General features: G+C 41.5%; 1 protein-coding gene across 5 annotated transcripts in view; it reads right to left on the minus strand.

The window, feature by feature from the left end:
• Positions 1-19540, minus strand: part of FucTA (glycoprotein 3-alpha-L-fucosyltransferase A) — a 441455-nt gene that overhangs the window by 253565 nt on the left and 168350 nt on the right. The window contains exon 1 of one of the 5 annotated variants that reach the window (XM_067142951.2): positions 3553-3644. The exons of 3 other annotated variants lie outside the window; for them this stretch is intronic. The gene's annotated coding sequence lies outside the window, so the exon portion shown is untranslated. Of the gene's footprint in view, positions 1-3552; positions 3645-19540 lie in introns of those variants that run through there. One more of the 5 variants, XM_067142952.2, reaches the window with a different exon arrangement.

Consider the following 19540-nt stretch of genomic DNA (forward strand, 5'->3'; position numbering starts at 1 on the left):
AAGATGAAACATTCGGAGAAGACATTCAGATCTAACAAATAATTTTACCACAAGTGTTTGAACGGATGGGCAACGAGGATGGAAAGGAACTTGCTGGCGAAACTAATCTGAGTTTCTCAGACAACAAAAATGTCAAAATGATTTCGGAATGAACCGGCCTGGTCAAGATTAGAGAGAAAAAAGAAGATGTAGCGGACAGCGACAGATTTAGACAACAAATCAAATAAGAAAGCACACTCCGAAAGGATGAAAGCCTGGTTGGTGGGCCCAGTCCGCAAGAAGAGAAACAGTTGAGATCTCGCGGTCCTGACTGACCCTAAGGATGATAATAATAATAATAATAATAATAATAATAATAATAATAATAATAATAATAATAATAATTATTATTATTATTATTATTAATATTATTATTATTGTTATACCCAGCAAGTGGCTGTGCGGTTTGAGTCACTTAGCTATCAGGTTGCATTTTGCATTTGGGAGATAGTGGGTTCGAACCCCATTTTCGACAGCCCTGAAGTTAGCTTTCCTATTTTAACACCATGCAAATGCTGGGGCTGTACCTTAAGGCCACGGTCGCTTCCTTCCCATTCCTACCCCTTTACTATCCCATCGTCACCATAAGATCTGTGTGGGTGCGAAGTAAATCAGATAATAATAGTAATAATGAAAATATAAACATACGACCTGTTTTCCAGTCTTTGACCGGGTCAGGGATGTAATGAATGAACCATACATAGGCTATTAGTACAATGGAGTCGCCACTCCCAAAGTGATTTATGGGAATGACTGACAAACGCTATGAACTGAGAATGGAGAGTGTTGCTAGAATGAAAGATGACAGGGAAAACAGGGGTACCCGAAGAAAAACCTGTCCCACCTCCACTTTGTCCAGCACAAATCTCACATGAAGTGACCGAGATTTGAATCACGGTATCCAACGGTGAGAGGCCAACGTGCTGCCGTCTGAGCCACGGAGGCTCCGCAATAATAATAATAATAATAATAATAATAATAATAATAATAATAATAAAATACACATGCAAGTAGGTAGATTTATTACTGTACGACAGGCATACTGGCACATAATGGGTTCAGACACTGAGTCAACTTCGGCCATGGCATGGCGTGTTCTTATCTAACGTCCTATTGCGTTATGTTCTGACGAGCAATATCGAGTCAAAAGGACATAAAATTCAGATAATACAGTGCTCAAAATAAGTTTTGCATATTACGATTCCACGCGATGTATTTCACGATACCTCAGACATGTTTACGGCATGCACTTTACGCCAATGTCTAAGGCTTAAAATCAACGCTAAACCCAGATCAGATTCGATATTTGTCGGATAGGTCGAATTTGTTGTGTGTGTCAGTTTAACACTTGTAAGATCGGTGATGTATAGACAGCACGTGTAGAACTGATGCAAACATGATTCGAGTTCCCTTCTCTGCTACTGACCAGATTCCACCTGTGACATTGCTGCAAGAAGGATGGCGACACTGTCGCTCGTATTGAAGTGAATCAGAGTGATGTTTCCAGAAAATGGAAAAGGTTCAGGGAGAGAAAAACTTGCTGCGCTCATGCAAAACAACTCGCTGGGATGATCGATATTTGTTGCTCTCAAGACGTCTGGGTTTGAGAGGATGATGATTACAAATATTGGGAGAGAGTGAAACCCAGTATCGGCACGTAGTCTACTGCTGTCGAATAACACCAAGGGGGTCTAGTCAAGGCTTAACGTCCCCATCCGATGGACGAATCACCGTCTACAGCGTCATATGCCCTCACTCTATATGAACACTCTGAAGAGGTCTGGAATTGAAGTCAGGCTTTTGGCACGCAATCTAGCGATTAGAAATTGTATACAAGTACCTCTACGACTCTGCCGGCCAACAGTCTCATGGTGAAATAATGTTCGACCATCGGGACGCGAAATCGCCTAAGCATGGTGTCATGCCATATAAACTTGACGCATTAACGACCATGACCAACAGCCGGACAATGTCTGGCTCCTTTGATGAATTGTCTGCGTCAAGGGCTTCGGTTCAGGAGGTACCGCGTTCTTTCCCCGCCGCGTCGGGATATTTAACCACGCTTGGTTAAATTCAGACCCGGGTACTGGATGTTTTAGTTTGTCTCAGTACACACCTCTCCATATACACACAGCACAGCGCAGCACACTATACAACACTACACTCATCACAGAAACAAACAGCAGACTAGTGAATATATATCCCTCCACATAGGGTTGTTGTCAGGAAAGGCATTCAGTCGTAAAACAGGGCTAAATTCATATGAGCGTCATAATTCACACCCGCGACCACATCACGTTGGGAGGATAATAATAATAATAATAATAATAATAATAATAATAATAATAATAATATAATTCATAATATAATACATAATATATAATATATTATTATTATTATTATTATTATTATTATTATTATTATTATTACCGCATGGTAACGTAATTATTATTTTTGTATAAAACGACTCCATGATTTTTTCCTACAAGTTTCTTTACGTCGCACCGACACTGATAGATCATATGGTGACGATGGGACAGGAAAGGGCTAGAAGTGGGAAGGAAGCGGCCGTGGCCTTAATAAAGATACAGCCCCAGCATTTACCTGGTGTGGAAATGGGATACCACGGAAAACCATCTTCAGGGCTGCCGACAGTGGGGTTCCAACCCACTATCTTCCGAATACTGGATACTGGCCGCACTTAAGCGACTGCAGCTATCGAGCTCGGTTCTCCATAACTGAAAATTAGTATGCACATTTGCCGATAGTTTTCTATTGGCCATTCATGGTCGTGAAAATTAATGTCAATAATGGTGTCATTCCATTAAGGCTGGTAACCTTGAATGGGGATCAATACTTGTGAACAGTATTTCTGTAGGGGTATCAAATGGAGCCATAAGGCAGCCTCGGATGTTGAAGGGCACTTTAATACACGTGTATTTAATGCAAGAATTATTCACGCCTAACTGAAATACAGTAATAACGACGACGACGATAGACAACGCTCAGCGATACATTAGAATGTTAAATCAATGGCCAGAATTCCACCTGGAGAACTGAAGATGGTAGCTATGAATTATTGTAAGTTTGGAAAGTCCCAACATATGACTGCCGCTTCTTGCCCCATTCACGCACACACGCACACACACCTGTTCGAAACCTCCGCGCTCCACTAGGGTGAAAGTCTCGTTTGTAAAATTCTTCACTTCATGACAGGGAATCGATACACTTTTCGTCCAGACGAATCTAGCACTCGTTGACTGCTTCGACTACCAATCCCAAACTCAATACCATTACAATGCCAACACCACTTTGCTATCGAAATAACACTGAATCGCCTCAGTAATAAATATCAATTCGAATAAAAACTTTGAGGGCGCTGGCTTATGGCAGAATGTTTAATATAATATTTCGTAAAAATTAGATTCACTTTCAAAAACAGAAATATGCACATGCTTGGAAACGAATATGCAGTCACGTACGTTCTTTAGAGTGAACGACTCCGTTACTCACATGTCATAGGAGCAGTTGACAAGCGGTTGAAGCGTCATGCAGTCTCTCATGGTAGGCCCGGCCATATCACAGGTGCGAGGCCGGCAGTGCCTCGGAAATGACTGTTTTGTATCGCGCTCTGCCGTAGTGGGTGACAGCGATGGAGGGGAGGGATGGCGTGACGTCACGACCGGCACAAGCAAACTGCTCACGAATCATTTAGGGGCCTTTGTCAGTCGTCGGCAACAGAATGCAGCTCTGAATGTATGCAAGAGGCTCGACTACTCAAGTGGCTGTTTCAATATTCATAGAGCAGGGAGAGATCGTTCCTTTTCAAGAAGAACTAGAAGAGGGTGAATATCAGAGTAGCCAACGTGGGTGGCGCTTACTTCCTAAACTCCAGATAATAAATATTATCATTAACTCACGAAATACTAGTGTTCCACTTTGAGGATAGTGCTCTATTTTCAAAATAATTTCAAGGTCTCAGTTTGGAAAATTATTACTTGATCGTACAAAGTGAGATGTTACGGAGTTAGTTGTTTCTCGAGTGTGTTTATCAATAATAATCTCGGTATTTTAAGTTTTCTATTATTTAATGTTATTTATTGTACGTGACGGTAAATTTGCAGGCACGAGGCTGACGTATTTAGCACCTTTAGGTACAACCGGAGTGAGCCAGGATCAAACCACGAATGTTTGGCTCAAATGGCCGGCCTCTTCCACCTGAGCTACTCAGTTCGGTAATCCTCCTCTTGCTTCTTCTTCTTCTTATAATAATAATAATAATAATAATAATAATAATAATAATAATAATAATAATAATGCAATTTATAATTTATTATTATTCTTATTCGAGGGCGTGACTAGCTCTCTCTCTCTCTCTTTTTTTTTTGCTATTTGCTTTACCTCACACCAACACAGACAGGTCTTATGGCGACGATGGGACAGGAAAGGCCTAGAAGTGGGAAGTAAGCGGCCGTGTCCTTAATTAAGGTACAATCCCAGCATTTGCCTGGTGTGAAAATGGGGAAACCACGGGAAACCATATTCAGGGCTGCCGACAGTGGGGTTCGAACCCACTATCTCCCGGATACGAGCTCCCAGCTGCGCGCTCCTAACCGCACGGCCAACTCGCCCGGTGTGTTACTAGCTCAGTGGCTTAACTGCTGCTTCCCATCTGAAAGGTTGAGGCTCGAATCCCGGTCGATCCTGGGTAATCAGAGTAATCATTGGTGTCAGGAAGGGCACCCAGCTTTAATCCCCCAGCCAAAACAAAATTAAGGTTGAATGGTCAGTATACCGGCCTTCGGTTCAGAGGACGCCGAGTTCGATTCCTGGCCAGGCCGAGGATTTTAACTGTACATGGTTAATTCCTCTAACTCAGGGACTCTCGTGCTGAGTGGTTCAGATATTTGAGGCGCTGGCTTTCTTACCCCAACTTGGCAGGGTCGATCCTGGCTCAGTCCTGTAGTATTTGAAGGTGCTCAAATAAATCAGCCTCGTGTCGGTAGATTTTGTCTACTGGCATGTAAAAGAACTCCTGCGGGACAAAATTCCGGCACATCTGCGTTTTCGAAAACCGTAAAAGTAGTTAGTGGAACGTAAAGCAATTCTTCTTCTTCTTCTTCTTCTTCTTCTTCTTATTATTATTATTCTACTACTACCACCGAATTTCCGATTTGTTACAATTCGCTGTGTCACTCTGCCAATTGAAGCTCTAATAGCTGCTGGAGATTCAGTATGATTCACCACCACCATACGACGAATACGACGGTCTTCCCTATCCGTAGAGGCCCATGTGCGGCCGGATCCTGGTCTTCCTGAGACTGCCTTCTCGTGACCATCTTTACTAATACCGATGCACTGTGGATACATATCTGCCTTGTCTTTCTTGAATATCGCTGAAAGGATGTCCACCTTCTCGTAGCCCTATTGCTTGGCCCCGTTTAAACAGGATAATCTGCTGACACTGCCTTATTCTTCTCCTCCTTAAAGGCATGTTTAACTCACACCTACCTCACAATGTCAAATCCAGACGATGACTAACGCTCGCGAAATATACAGTACGTACTTAAAGAAAACTTGCTTTGCAAGATCATACTGGCGCTACTAGCACCGCTCTTCGTCGACTAGCTTGCAAATTTGAATAGGAGTCATATTTCAGATGCGCAAACACGCCTCCCAAATTTACTTTATCTAGCACAACTAGGCCTATTTCTTGGTGTTGTGTTTGGCATGGTATTGGACGGTGCTGATGTTAGTTGGACGTATTAGAGCCAAAAAGAGAGGCAGTAAACAAAGCAATTGTGAATAAGAATAATGTTATTGGCTTTACGTCCCACTAACTACTTCTTTACGGTTTTCGGAGACGCCGAGGTGCGGAAATTTAGTCCCGCAAGAGTTCTTTAGCATGCCAGTAAATCTACCGACACGAGGCTGACGTATTTGAGCACCTTCAAAGAGCACCGGACTGCCAAGTTGGGGTCAACCATCTGAGCCACACAGCCCGGCACAACGGCGAATAGTTTTAACGGTAAAATATTAATTAAAATTCTGAATGCTGCGAAAGGAAGAGAAAACTCTTTCTTTCGATTTATGGAGAATCTTTATCTCCCCTGAGGGTGGAAGGGAAGGGTTATCTGTACTCCCGCATGTCGTAAGAGTCTACTAAGAGGGGAGCAACCAAAGAATCTGTGGTCTCTCTCTCTCTCTTTCTAAGCACCGACAGTATTTATCCGTGCAGTGGAGAAATTTTCATGTATATTTTTTATTATTATGCATTCAGAATGACTTTGCTGTACGGGAGTTGTAGCTGGGTAAACTCGATATATTCATAAGTTAGGAGAAACAGGCCTAAAAGTTGCGAGAATGATTGATAGTACAAGCAGATGCGAACAGTTGCAGGAGGTTACTCGGAATGTGGAGATAAAGGCCAATTAGTTATGAACTTAATGGATGAAGCTGTACGTATTAACCGGCTTGTCTTGTGGAGTCTTGTGGAGCCAATGAAGGAAGATAAGTTAAGTAGGAAAATGATGGACTCGGTCGAGGAGTGTAAAAAAAGTAGAGGGAGACCTAGACGACGGTTTTTAGACTCACTTTTTAACTATTTTAAAACAAGGGGTATGGAACTAAACGAGGCTTCAGAGCTAGTTGCAAATAAAGAATTCACAGAAGCTTGCAAACTGAACGCTGGAAACAAAACAGCCTACGATGAGGACGTTTGTATTATTACCGAGCAAATGGCGGCGCGGTTTTGGTCACGTAGATATCAGCTTGCATTCAGGAGATAGTGGGTTCGAACCCCACTGTCGGCAGCTCTGAAGATGGTTTTCCGTGGTTTCCCATTTTTACACCAGTTAATACCATAATTAAGGTCACGATCGCTTCCTTCTCACTCTCACCCCTTTCCTATCGCACCGTCACCATAAGACCTGTCTGTGTCGGTGCGAGGTAAATTGTAAAAATAAAGTAAATAAACTTTTTATTACTTAAATCCTGCATATGTTTAAACATATCAAATATTAGCTGTTTTCGTTTACCGCGTTATCCCATGATTGCATGTACTGTAGCGATAAAAACATTTAACAGAGAGTGAAGTTTTACACGTGATCACCAACATAAACTGCACCTGCTGTACTGCTGTGTTTCGTCTGTTGGTGTTGCGTCATCTGCACTGAGCTTGCACGCTTTCACTGTGCATTTTAGTGACAGTTTTATTTTCTTATTTTCAGGGCTGCCGACAGTGGGGTTCGAACCCACTATCTCCCGAATGCAAGTTCACAGCTGCGCGCCCCTAACCGCAAGACCAACTCGCCCGGTTGGTGACATTTGAGCTTGCCATTAGTGATTTAGGAGGCCGTATAGTCGACGTATGACAGCCACATATCACGGAGTCACAATTCATAATGAATGACAGAGAGTACATGGCGTAGATAAGAAAATGTACAAAAACGCGGGACTTTAAATATTGTTTGAAGTTTCCAAGGATAAAGAAGCGACCATAAATCTATATAAATAAAATTATAGGGGGTCGGCTGTCTGTAATTTCTTTTGTTTTGCCAATTTTTCAGATATTTATCCGTTTTAGGTCAACTCAAGACCGAATAGGTGGTTTTTACGTTTCGTATCTGTTTGTCTGTCTGTTTGTCTGTTCCACCATCACGTCGAAATGGCTGGATAGATCTCAACCAAGCTTCATATTTAGAGTATATTCATCCCGGGGAAGGTTTCGATATGCGTATCATTTTAAAACCTTTGAATACACGGGGGTTTATAGGAAAACCAGAATGGTTTTTCCACCATCACTTCGAAACGGCTGGATAGATCTCAACCAAACTTCATATTTACAGTACACTCATCCCGGGGAAGGTTTCGATATGCATATTATTTTAAAATCTTTGAACAGACGGGGGGTTTATAGGAAAACCATTCTGGTTTTCCTCCATTTTCTCTTATACTATTAATTTTCTGTAAACTTAGTTTACCGTATGTGAAACGTATCTTCATTATAAACAACTTTCGTTATGCTCATAATTTACCTTACTCTTCACATGAAGGAGAAATTTACAATTTTCCGCTGGTATCATGCTCTGCATTGAGTGACCGACAAACCGACAACGAACCTACAGGTTACCATGGCAACGTCTCTGACTGCATGCCAGCAGGGAAGTAACGTATTGTCATTTTACTCATCATGCTTTTAAATTCGTGGTTGTTCCTTGGGTAGAAGGCAAGAGAGGCGTCAATCGGCCTATCTGCGGGATATTGGCGGAATATCGTTGGAGTTTACAACTGCCCTCGAGTAGATTAAGTAATAACACCATTAGTCATCTCCTTATCTGTTTACCTAAGAATCACTGCGCCTAAATTTCCCCTCTGTTACCGCTTTATTATATCCATAACTCACTCCAGCTTAATTTATTGAGGGGCTTTTGATTTTCCAATATATTCACTTGGCATTTACATATTTGTCGTTATCCGGCTGTCCTCAGTTATAATCCATTTTCTATTACTTTCAACTTTCTTAACTGTATTATTTTCTTCCTTAATTACGCCGTATGTACGCGAGTGCTACAAACTACTGGATGTATTTCCACCAAGACTCATATTTAGAATACACCTGTCCTTGATAGGTTTTAGGGCAAATATTGTTTCTAAATCCCTGAACTGACTGGGGGTTTATACGAAACTGAAACAGTGATTTTGCACTTCCACAAAATATACACAACCAAACTTAATGGAAATCTACCTACCTTGGTAGAAATTAATTTCTAAACCTTTTTCCTCATGTGCATCATTTCGATACGAGGATTAATAAGGGAGATATCATTAACGGACCGTTTTTCTGTACAAGTCCCATCGGACTTAACTCACGAGCGGGTGCGTGTAAAGCGTATTCCTTACAACTTGAAAACTACTGAAGACATTCGAACCAAAATTTATATTTAGCATCCACCTGTCCAAAGGTAGGTTTTAAACATAAACAACATTTCATGTTCCGGAATGGACTGGCGGTTTATAGGGAACCGAAATGGTGATTTTACTCTTCCACAATATATACAGAACAAGACCAAGCTGACTGGAAATCGACCAAACGTGATGGAATTCCACCTCTAAACCTTTTTTTTTCATGTGCATTTTTTCGTCCGGAGGATTAATTAGGGAGATATCATGAATGGTCACTTTTGCAGGTTAAGTCCAGCGGACATAGCCCAAAAGGTGTTTTACATGGAGCAGATTCCTTATCTATATAAATCAAATCGTAACGACTGTGTGCCTCTACACTGACTATTTTGGCGAAATTTTCGTACAGCTTTCCGTTTAAGGGGTAATAATGACCATCTCCATAATTTTTGGTTTAGTTTCGTGAAAGTCCTAATTTTTACCTGCCTCGCCCAAAATCCAGATTGCAGCATAATCTGCCAGAAGAAAAAGAAGATAATTGAAATTTGAGAAAATTATACGTTTTAGCCTGTAACGAACGGAAAACATCCTAGATAATTAAATTTTTCACTTTTTATCCCCGAAGAATATCGAAATATGCAGGCAATTTTAATGATGGTGCAGACCTTCGGAAATGCCTATCACATAACGGATTGCATAATCTCGGTTCAATTTGGAATGATCTACAACCGTGGTTTTATGGCTTTTTGCCGTATCTGTATCCCTTTTACGGTTGATTTTTCTCTATTAATCGATGTTAAGTCAATTTGGAATTTTCACATGCATAATTCATACTTTTAATTACTTATATCAAATACAGAATCATCATACTCTTCACGAAAATTGGCCCACCCAGTAGGCATATGTGAGCCAAATGCTATGTATGTAGCTGTCACATAATTATCCGAAAATTAATGTAATGTGAGATAATCTTACAAAACCTTTACCCTGTTCCACGTTTCTAACTCAATCTGACCCAAGAATAGATGACATATCATAGGACCAGCCATTTAGGCCACTAAATCCGGCGTGTCGTATGGTATAATCCTTTGTCGATATGACGTACGTTTAGTAGCAGTTAATCTGTAAATGAAGGTCTTCAATATTGTAAACACGCATATACTTTCGTATGTCGATCTATATATATGTTCACTGATGTCGATTTGTAGCGATCGAGAAAGGGTGGGTCTGCTATTGTAATCAGTACTCCCCACACCTACTTTGACTGGCAGTAGGAAAGGGTTCCTTCTCCAACTCCTGTGTAACTGTCATTAGGAAGGCAGGCCTACAATTGTAATGAATAGTTCACTTCTCGATTTGACTTGCAGAAGGCAAGTGAGCATGCAGTTTTGTTTAAAACTCCCCTACCCGATTGTGTTTGGCAGTAGGCAAGGGTGCCCGCCATTATAAAGAAATGTCCTCATCTAATATGTGACTGGCATTAGGCATAGTGGCCTGCTATTTTGATGGAAACTCACCAACTTGGTGTGACTGGCAGTAAGCTAGCTGGCAGTAGGAAAATGGGCCTGGCATTATAATGGTAACTGCACAACTCAATTTCGAGTGGTAGTAGGGTAATTGCCTGCCATTATAATAGAAACTCCTCAACTGTAATCTGTCTGGAAGTAGGAAAGGGGGGCTGCCATTTTAACGAAAACTCCCCAAATCGATTCTGTCCGCGTAGTAGGCAATGGGGCATGCAATTATAATGTAAACTTCCCAACTCGATTGTGAATGGCAGTAGGCAAGTGAGCCTGCCTTTATATCACAAATCCGTAACAAACACTTTACATTGGAAACAACGTACGGGGACCTCCCCATGCTCTTTCTCGGATAACGCTAAGAGACATGCAATTTTAAAACAATCTTATTTACTGCATGTACAATATTTACTTCGATATTCGAATACAATGTGGAATACCGTAGCGAAGCACGGGTACATTCGCTAGTTTCATAATCTTTCTTCCTAATTCTTAGTCCGAAGATTAGTTTGAAGTAATTCTTCTTCGCCACTCATCTCTGTTCTCTGTTAATCTCTTCATACTTACCGAGCTCGATAGCTGCAGTCGCTTAAGTGCGGCCAGTATCCAGTATTCGGGAGATAGTAGGTTCGAATCCCACTGTCGGCAGCCCTGAAGATGGTTTTCCGTGGTTTCCCATTTTCACACCAGGCAAATGCTGGGGCTGTACCTTAATTAAGGCCACGGCCGCTTCCTTCCCACTCCTAGCCCTTTCCTGTCCTATCGTCGCCATAAGACCTATATGTGTCAGTGCGACGTAAAGCAACTAGAAAAAAAAATCTCTTCATATTAGCCAGCTCAAGTCGTTCTGGTGTATTTAATTTCCCTCTATCACTCTTTTCCTGTATAATTTCTTCCATTACGTTTACTACAGAACCACTGTGCCTGTAGAAATGGCCAATTATTATTAGGTCTCCCCTTTTCTTTATTGTTAGTAGTAAAGCCTTGCCGTTCACGAGGGCTTTTCCGTTCTTCTCCAGCACCATGTCTCAAGCGCCTCAAGACGTCCTGTATTGCATGCACCAACAGTCCACGTTTTCGAACTATAGGCTACATGGTAACACTCTAGACATGGCATTTGATGAATACTTTTTTTGTTTTTGCTATCTGTTTTACGTCGCACCGACACAGTCAGGTCTTATGGGGATGATGGGATAGGACACGACTAAGGCTGTTGAAGAAGCCACAGTCGTCCCAGCATTTGTCTTGTGTAATAATGCAGTAATCGGGAGATAGTGGGTTCGAGCCCCACTGTCGGTAGCCCTGAAGATGGTTTCCCGTGGTTTCCCATTTTCACACCAGACAAATGCTGGGGCTGTACCTTAATTGAATCGATTATTTCAGAAAACAGTCAAGTGCTAAAAAAATGAAAAAATGAGTTAATTGAAGAATATGTTACTAGGAGGGTATATGCACATTTTGGTGCTGAAACCAGTCAAGAAACATCCTCCTATAATGGTCAGGCATTACGTTGAATTTCGTATTTAGTTCAGAAACCAGTTAAGTGACACCACTTGGCTGGTTTCTGCAGTAAACTGCTGGTACATTTTGTGATGTGCCGCACCTTGCCAGTTGGCGCTGCTGCTCTGAATCAGAACAGCCAGCTGTTCAGCTGTTTATATTGTCATTGTTGTGTTTCTTGAATGGCATATTCGTAGTTTTCTGAACAACTGATTGAAAAAGTGTTCTTTTGTTTAGTGCAGTGTTTTTATAATAGTAGTGATATGTCTGAATGTTCGGAAGACGAACCTGTATCAAAAAGGAAATGAGGAGTGGTAGACGCACAAACTCACACGCGTAATATTATTCGAAATGCCATGATAAAAGGAGAAGGTTATCTTTCTTACTCAGGAAAGGAAATGCCTGGTCTGAGCCCTTCATTATTCTTTGTTATTGTTTGTTTTACGTGCCCATCAATATCAAGAAGATACGTGACTTACATGCCTTAAAACCTTACATGATAGGATATGAACAGTTTTAGGACAGCATTTTACAATGGCCTACTACACGGTCAGAATATGGTGTGGAGTTCCTTTATGGGGAATAATTACCTCCTGTCATAATAAGCAGGCATTGCTGATTTCATCCCTTTAATCATTATATTTGTAGTCTAAACCTATTCAAATATTTTCATGTTTGTGGGTTACTGTAGTCACGTCCTAGTTCGTGAACCATGGGCAACGGCTGAGTGGCCTAGTAAGTGGTCCTGAGAGTCGGGATACCAGTTGCTATGGAATGGGAGTGGGCATCTCGGACATATTCTGAGTCGTGGTCCTCCTTGTGCTCAGGCGGCTAGGACTATACAATCCACCGGTGGTCCATAACCCGTTAGAGGAGAGATCCTCACTTGGACTATGTGCAAGTAGGGCAGCATCCTGCTTCATGAATCGACCGAGCTCAGAACATTTTAAGCAAGCCTCGGACCTATGGGAGTAACGGAGTCCCACTCCCATTTGACAGGCGAGGGACTCCTTGGAAACAACTTGGCGAACGAAATGGAATTCGATGGGGAGCTATCAATATTAATGGGGCTTATGGAAGAAAGAAAGTAGAACTGGCTGAGTCAGCAAAGAGGATGGATCTGGATGTGCTATGAGTAAGTGATATTCGGGTAAGGGGAGATAACGAGGAAGAGATAGGAGATTATAAAGTGTACTTGACGGGTGTTAGAAAGGGAAGGGCAGAGTCTGGGGTAGGGCTCTTTATCAGGAATACCATTGCACGGAACATAGTTTCTGTTAGGCACGTAAATGAGCGAATGATGTGGGTAGATTTGTCTGTTGGAGGAATTAGGACTAGAATTGTGTCCGTGTATTCACCATGTGAGGGTGCAGATGAGGATGAAGTTGACAAGTTTTATGAAGCATTGAGTGACATCGTAGTCAGGGTAAACAGCAAGGATAGAATAGTGCTAATGGGCGATTTCAATGCGAGAGTTGGGAATAGAACTGAAGGATACGAAAGGGTGATTGGTAAATGTGGGGAAGATATGGAAGCTAATGGGAATGGGAAGCGTTTGCTGGACTTCTGTGCTAGTATGGGTTTAGCTGTTACAAATACATTCTTCAAGCATAAGGCTATTCACCGCTACACGTGGGAGGCTAGGGGTACCAGATCCATAATAGACTATATCTTAACAGACTTCGAATTCAGGAAATCTGTTAGGAATGTACGAGTTTTCCGGGGATTTTTCGATGATACAGACCACTATCTGATCTGTAGTGAACTAAGTATCTCTAGGCCTAAGGTAGAGAAAGTGAAATCTGTCTGCAAACGAATAAGGGTAGAAAATCTCCAGGACGAGGAAATTAGACGGAAGTACATGGATATGATTAGTGAGAAGTTTCGAACAGTAGACATTAAGCAGGTTCAGGATATAGAAAGTGAATGGGTGGCATATAGGGATGCTGTAGTAGAAACAGCCAGGGAATGCCTTGGAACAACTGTGTGTAAAGACGGGAAAAGGCGAACATCTTGGTGGAATGATGAAGTGAGAGCAGCTTGTAAACGTAAAAAGAAGGCTTATAAGAAATGGCTCCAAACAAGGGCCGAGGCAGATAGGGAGTTGTATGTAGATGAAAGAAACAGAGCGAAACAAATAATTGTTGAATCCAAAAAGAAGTCATGGGAAGATTTTGGTAACAACCTGGAAAGGCTAGGTCAAGCAGCAGGGAAACCTTTCTGGACAGTAATAAAGAATCTTAGGAAGGGAGGGAAAAAGGAAATGAACAGTGTTTTGAGTAATTCAGGTGAACTCATAATAGATCCCAGGGAATCACTGGAGAGGTGGAGGGAATATTTTGAACATCTTCTCAATGTAAAAGGAAATCATCCTGGTGGTGTTGTGAACAGCGAAGCTCAAGGGGAGGAGGAAAATGATGTTGGTGAAATTATGCTTGAGGAAGTGGAAAGGATGGTAAATAAACTCCATTGTCATAAAGCAGCAGGAATAGATGAAATTAGACCTGAAATGGTGAAGTATAGTGGGAAGGCAGGGATGAAATGGCTTCATAGAGTAGTAAAATTAGCGTGGAGTGTTGGTAAGGTACCTTCAGATTGGGCAAAAGCAGTAATTGCACCTATTTATAAGCAAGGGAACAGGAAGGATTGCAACAACTATCGAGGTATCTCACTGATTAGTATACCAGGCAAAGTATTCACTGGCATCTTGGAAGGGAGGGTGCGATCAGTCGTTGAAAGGAAGTTGGATGAAAACCAGTGTGGTTTCAGACCACAGAGAGGCTGTCAGGATCAGATTTTCAGTATGCGCCAGGTAATTGAAAAGTGCTACGAGAGGAATAGGCAGTTGTGTTTATGTTTCGTAGATCTAGAGAAAGCATATGACAGGGTACCGAGGGAAAAGATGTTCGCCATACTGGGGGACTATGGAATTAAAGGCAGATTATTAAAAGCAATCAAAGGCATTTATGTTGACAATTGGGCTTCAGTGAGAATTGATGGCAGAATGAGTTCTTGGTTCAGGGTACTTACAGGGGTTAGACAAGGCTGTAATCTTTCACCTTTGCTGTTTGTAGTTTACATGGATCATCTGCTGAAAGGTATAAAATGGCAGGGAGGGATTCAATTAGGTGGAAATGTAGTAAGCAGTCTGGCCTATGCTGACGACTTGGTCTTAATGGCAGATTGTGCCGAAAGCCTACAGTCTAATATCGTGGAACTTGAAAATAGGTGCAATGAGTATGGTATGAAAATTAGCCTCTCGAAGACTAAATTGATGTCAGTAGGTAAGAAATTGAACAGAATTGAATGTCAGATTGGTGATACAAAGCTAGAACAGGTCGATAATTTCAAGTATTTAGGTTGTGTGTTCTCCCAGGATGGTAATATAGTAAGTGAGATTGAATCAAGGTGCCGTAAAGCTAATGCAGTGAGCTCGCAGCTGCGATCGACTGTATTCTGTAAGAAGGAAGTCAGCTCTCAGACGAAACTATCTTTACATCGATCTGTTTTCAGACCAACTTTGCTTTACGGGAGCGAAAGCTGGGTGGACTCAGGATATCTTATTCATAAGTTAGAAGTAACAGACATGAAAGTAGCAAGAATGATTGCTGGTACAAACAGGTGGGAACAATGGCAGGAGGGTACTCGGAATGAAGAAATAAAGGCTAATTTAGGAATGAACTCAATGGATGAAGCTGTACGCATAAACCGGCTTCGGTGGTGGGGTCATGTGAGGCGAATGGAGGAGGATAGGTTACCTAGGAGAATAATGGACTCTGCTATGGAGGGTAAGAGAAGTAGAGGTAGACCAAGACGACGATGGTTAGACTCGGTTTCTAACGATTTAAAGATAAGAGGTATAGAACTAAATGAGGCCACAACACTAGTTGCAAATCGAGGATTGTGGCGACGTTTAGTAAATTCACAGAGGCTTGCAGACTGAACGCTGGAAGGCATAACAGTCTATAATGATAATGTATGTATGTATGTATGTATGTATGTATGTAATATGGAGTTAATGACAAAATCCTTTCAAAATTCAAGAATTATCCCACAAAAATATGTTTGCAACACTCGTTTATTTCAGAATTCAGTTAAGTGAAAAATGTTTCGGATATTTTTACAGCAAAGTGACTAAGCACAAACTACCTTTCCTTAGATACAAAGTATTAAATGGTAAATACTTTCAAGCTAAAATATTAAAACCCCTACCATAACATTTTGTCTGTTGCTAGACAGTTTTTTTCATTTTCCCAAAAATGACAGACTTGGCGCTTGACTGGTTTCTGAAATAATCGATTCAATTAAGGCCACGGACGCTTCCTTCCACTTCCTAGGCCTTTCCAATTCCATCGTCGCTATAAAACCTATCTGTGTCGGTGCGACGTAAAGAAAAAAAAAATAGTGTGATAATGGGAAAGGGGAGGAAAGCTGACAGTGGGGTTCCAACCCATTATCTCCCGATTGCAAGCTCACAGCTACGCCACCCAAACTGCATATTCAACTCAGTCGGTGTTATTTTCTTTTTAACGTCTGTTCAAATTATGATTGGTGCTACGTAGGGATGTGAGCGACTGAAACCTGGAATCGAGAGTGTCGATTGGTGCTACGTAGGGATGTGAGCGACTGAAACCTGGAATCGAGAGTGTCGATTTGTGCTACGTAGGGATGTGAGCGACTGAAACCTGGAATCGAGAGTGTCGATTGGTGATACGTAGGGATGTGAGTGACTGAAACCTGGAATCGAGAGTGTCGATTGGTGCTACGTAGGGATGTGAGCGACTGAAACCTGGAATCGAGAGTGTCGATTGGTGCTATCTAGGGATGTGAGTGACTGAAACCTTGAATCGAGAGTGTCGATTGGTGATACGTAGGGATGTGAGCGACTGAAACCTGGAATCGAGAGTGTCGATTGGTGCTACGTAGGGATGTGAGTGACTGAAACCTGGAATCGAGAGTGTCGATTGGTGCTACGTAGGGATGTGAGCGACTGAAACCTGGAATCGAGAGTGTCGATTGGTGCTACGTAGGGATGTGAGCGACTGAAACCTGGAATCGAGAGTGTCGATTGGTGCTACGTAGGGAAGTGAGCGACTGAAACCTGGAATCGAGAGTGTCGACTCTATCGACTCCCAACACCGACAACGGTTCACACGAAGCCTCTCGACTCCATGCTAATTTGACACTCATTCAGGCGCCACGCGCATGGCGAAGCGCGGAAAGGTAACAAACACGAACAATACGATGCAAGTTTATGCTTATTTTCCCTGTGAGATTTTAAGAATGTTGTAGAATGAAGTATCGTTAGCGAAGACGACAAGCGTAATTTTATAGTTTAAATACAACGACTCAAGTCAGAAAGTGTCGGCATAAGAGACCATGGGTTTTTAATTTCATGTCTTTTATTTATCGAGATTAGGAAAATCGTAAACAGTCATCGATAGCAAATCATTACGAATTTAACAAGGCTAAAACCATGAAAGATTAAAAAAGAATCTAACATAGGTATGAAAAATAAACAAAATTCTAACATAGATGAAACCATTAAAATAAACACCGCGAATGAAGCCTTAACCAAATCCGCCAAAGTTGACGGCCATACATGTTGCTGGCTATACAGTGTTCAATAAATTAAACCATGATAATGAACACCACGAATCTCGTGCCGTAAGTGAAGGTACGTGAATGAGCCATACCAATGATGCCCAAATTAACATTCGCGCATGTTCCGCAAGGGATAATAAGGCACTTCAAGGCTATGAATGATAACACCTTATTCTTCTTCGACTACCGCTTTTTTCCACAGTCTGTTGGGGCACGGGCGCACACTGTGTCTTATTTGTAGTGTATTACTTTTCACTGCGATTGCTGATGTCACCTGGAGAGATTTTCGACTGAGCTGGCTTTACGTTTGCCATAAACACGTAATTTAAGTCCAAAGTGGCTACTATATAAGAGTAATCTGTCAGAATATATTGTTAATAACAATGTTTTTGTAATGCAGAATGTATTATTATTATTATTATCATTATTATTATTATTATTATTATTATTATTATTATTATTATTATTATTATTATGAAAATAAATTGTGAAGGAATGTTGTAATTTTATACTTTATGCTCACGCCGGTTATTGTTATTATGTAATTGAAGCTCTCGTTGGCGGTTATTTAAGATCATTAAGTCAGAATATATTATTATTACTATGCTTCCCCCAAAAAATCCTTGGTGCGAAAGCCCTGACGGGCCTTGACCTACCAAGCTACCACTGCTCAGCCCGATGGCCTGCAGATTATACGGTGGCGCGTGATCAACATGATGAATCCGCTTGGCGATTATTCTTGGCTTTCTAGACAGGAGCAGCTACCTCACTGTCAGATAGACCTGAAATCTAATCAAAACATCTCCCAGATCCAGTTAAAAATCCCTGGCCGTAATCGAATCCGGGGTCTTTGGGTAAGAGACAGGCACGCTACCCCTTGACTGCGGGGCCTGCTATTATTATGTACAATAGTAGCTAAAATATTTATTGTAAAATCATACTCTAAGCACTCGCCGATTTTTCTGTTTTATGCCATTGAAGTTCATATTGGCGATTATTTTAAAGTAGATTGTAAAAATTATTATTCTTTGTTCGTATCGGCCTACTAGGGACCACGTAATTTCAGCTGTCTTCTCTGGGCTTTGAACTTTGCTCCTTCATTCGTTGTCGGTGTTGCTCCTTTCTTTCCTCCATCCACGTCTTTCCCGTCTTCATCTTTGGCTTTTCTTGAAAACCCTGTTCGTCTTTTAGTTTCCCCCTGAGTGGGTTGTGTCCTCATAAGTGATCCCCATCTCCTGCAGGTCCTTGAACCGTCTCCTTGAACCAGGTTGGCTGGGTAAAGATCTGGTTCGATAATCGTGTGGGTTTCAGTCTTAGCAAGAGACCACAAAAAATGCAATTCTCCTTCTCCGCATGACATCAGAGATCTTCTGGACTTGAGTATACAGTTCATGGTTATGCCGACGTCTATATTCATCCTTTTCATTAACTGGGCCAAGAATTGTCCTTAAGATCTTTCTCCTTAATTTCCACTTGTTCTTTCAGGCTTTTCTTGTTCACAGCAAGGCATTCCACTGCATACAAAGCCTCTGGTCTTATGACGGTGCAGTAATGCCTGAGTGTTGTAAACACCTTCGATCAGTTGATAAACCATTTCCATTTTATTAATGCGCAACGCGAAAGCTTCTTTTTTCAGAGATGTTTGGTTTGGTTCTGTCCATTCGCCAAGATATTTAAACTTATCTGTCCGTTTGATTGCCCCTTAGTTTACTTTTGTTCCGAGCTGTCAGCGGAGAGATGGCATGGAATGACATTAGTAGACGAATAAGTTTGAATGGCGTTTATAAAAGTAGGAAAGATCACAATATGAAGATAAAGTTGGAATTCAAGAGGACGAACTGGGGCAAATATTCATTTATAGGAAGGGGAGTTAGGGATTGGAATAACTTACCAAGGGAGATGTTCAATAAATTTCCAATTTCTTTGAAATCATTTAGGAAAAGGCTAGGAAAACAACACATAGGGAATCTGCCACC

This window comes from Anabrus simplex, chromosome 3 (genome assembly GCF_040414725.1).
Source record: "Anabrus simplex isolate iqAnaSimp1 chromosome 3, ASM4041472v1, whole genome shotgun sequence".
NCBI lineage: Eukaryota > Metazoa > Arthropoda > Insecta > Orthoptera > Tettigoniidae > Anabrus > Anabrus simplex.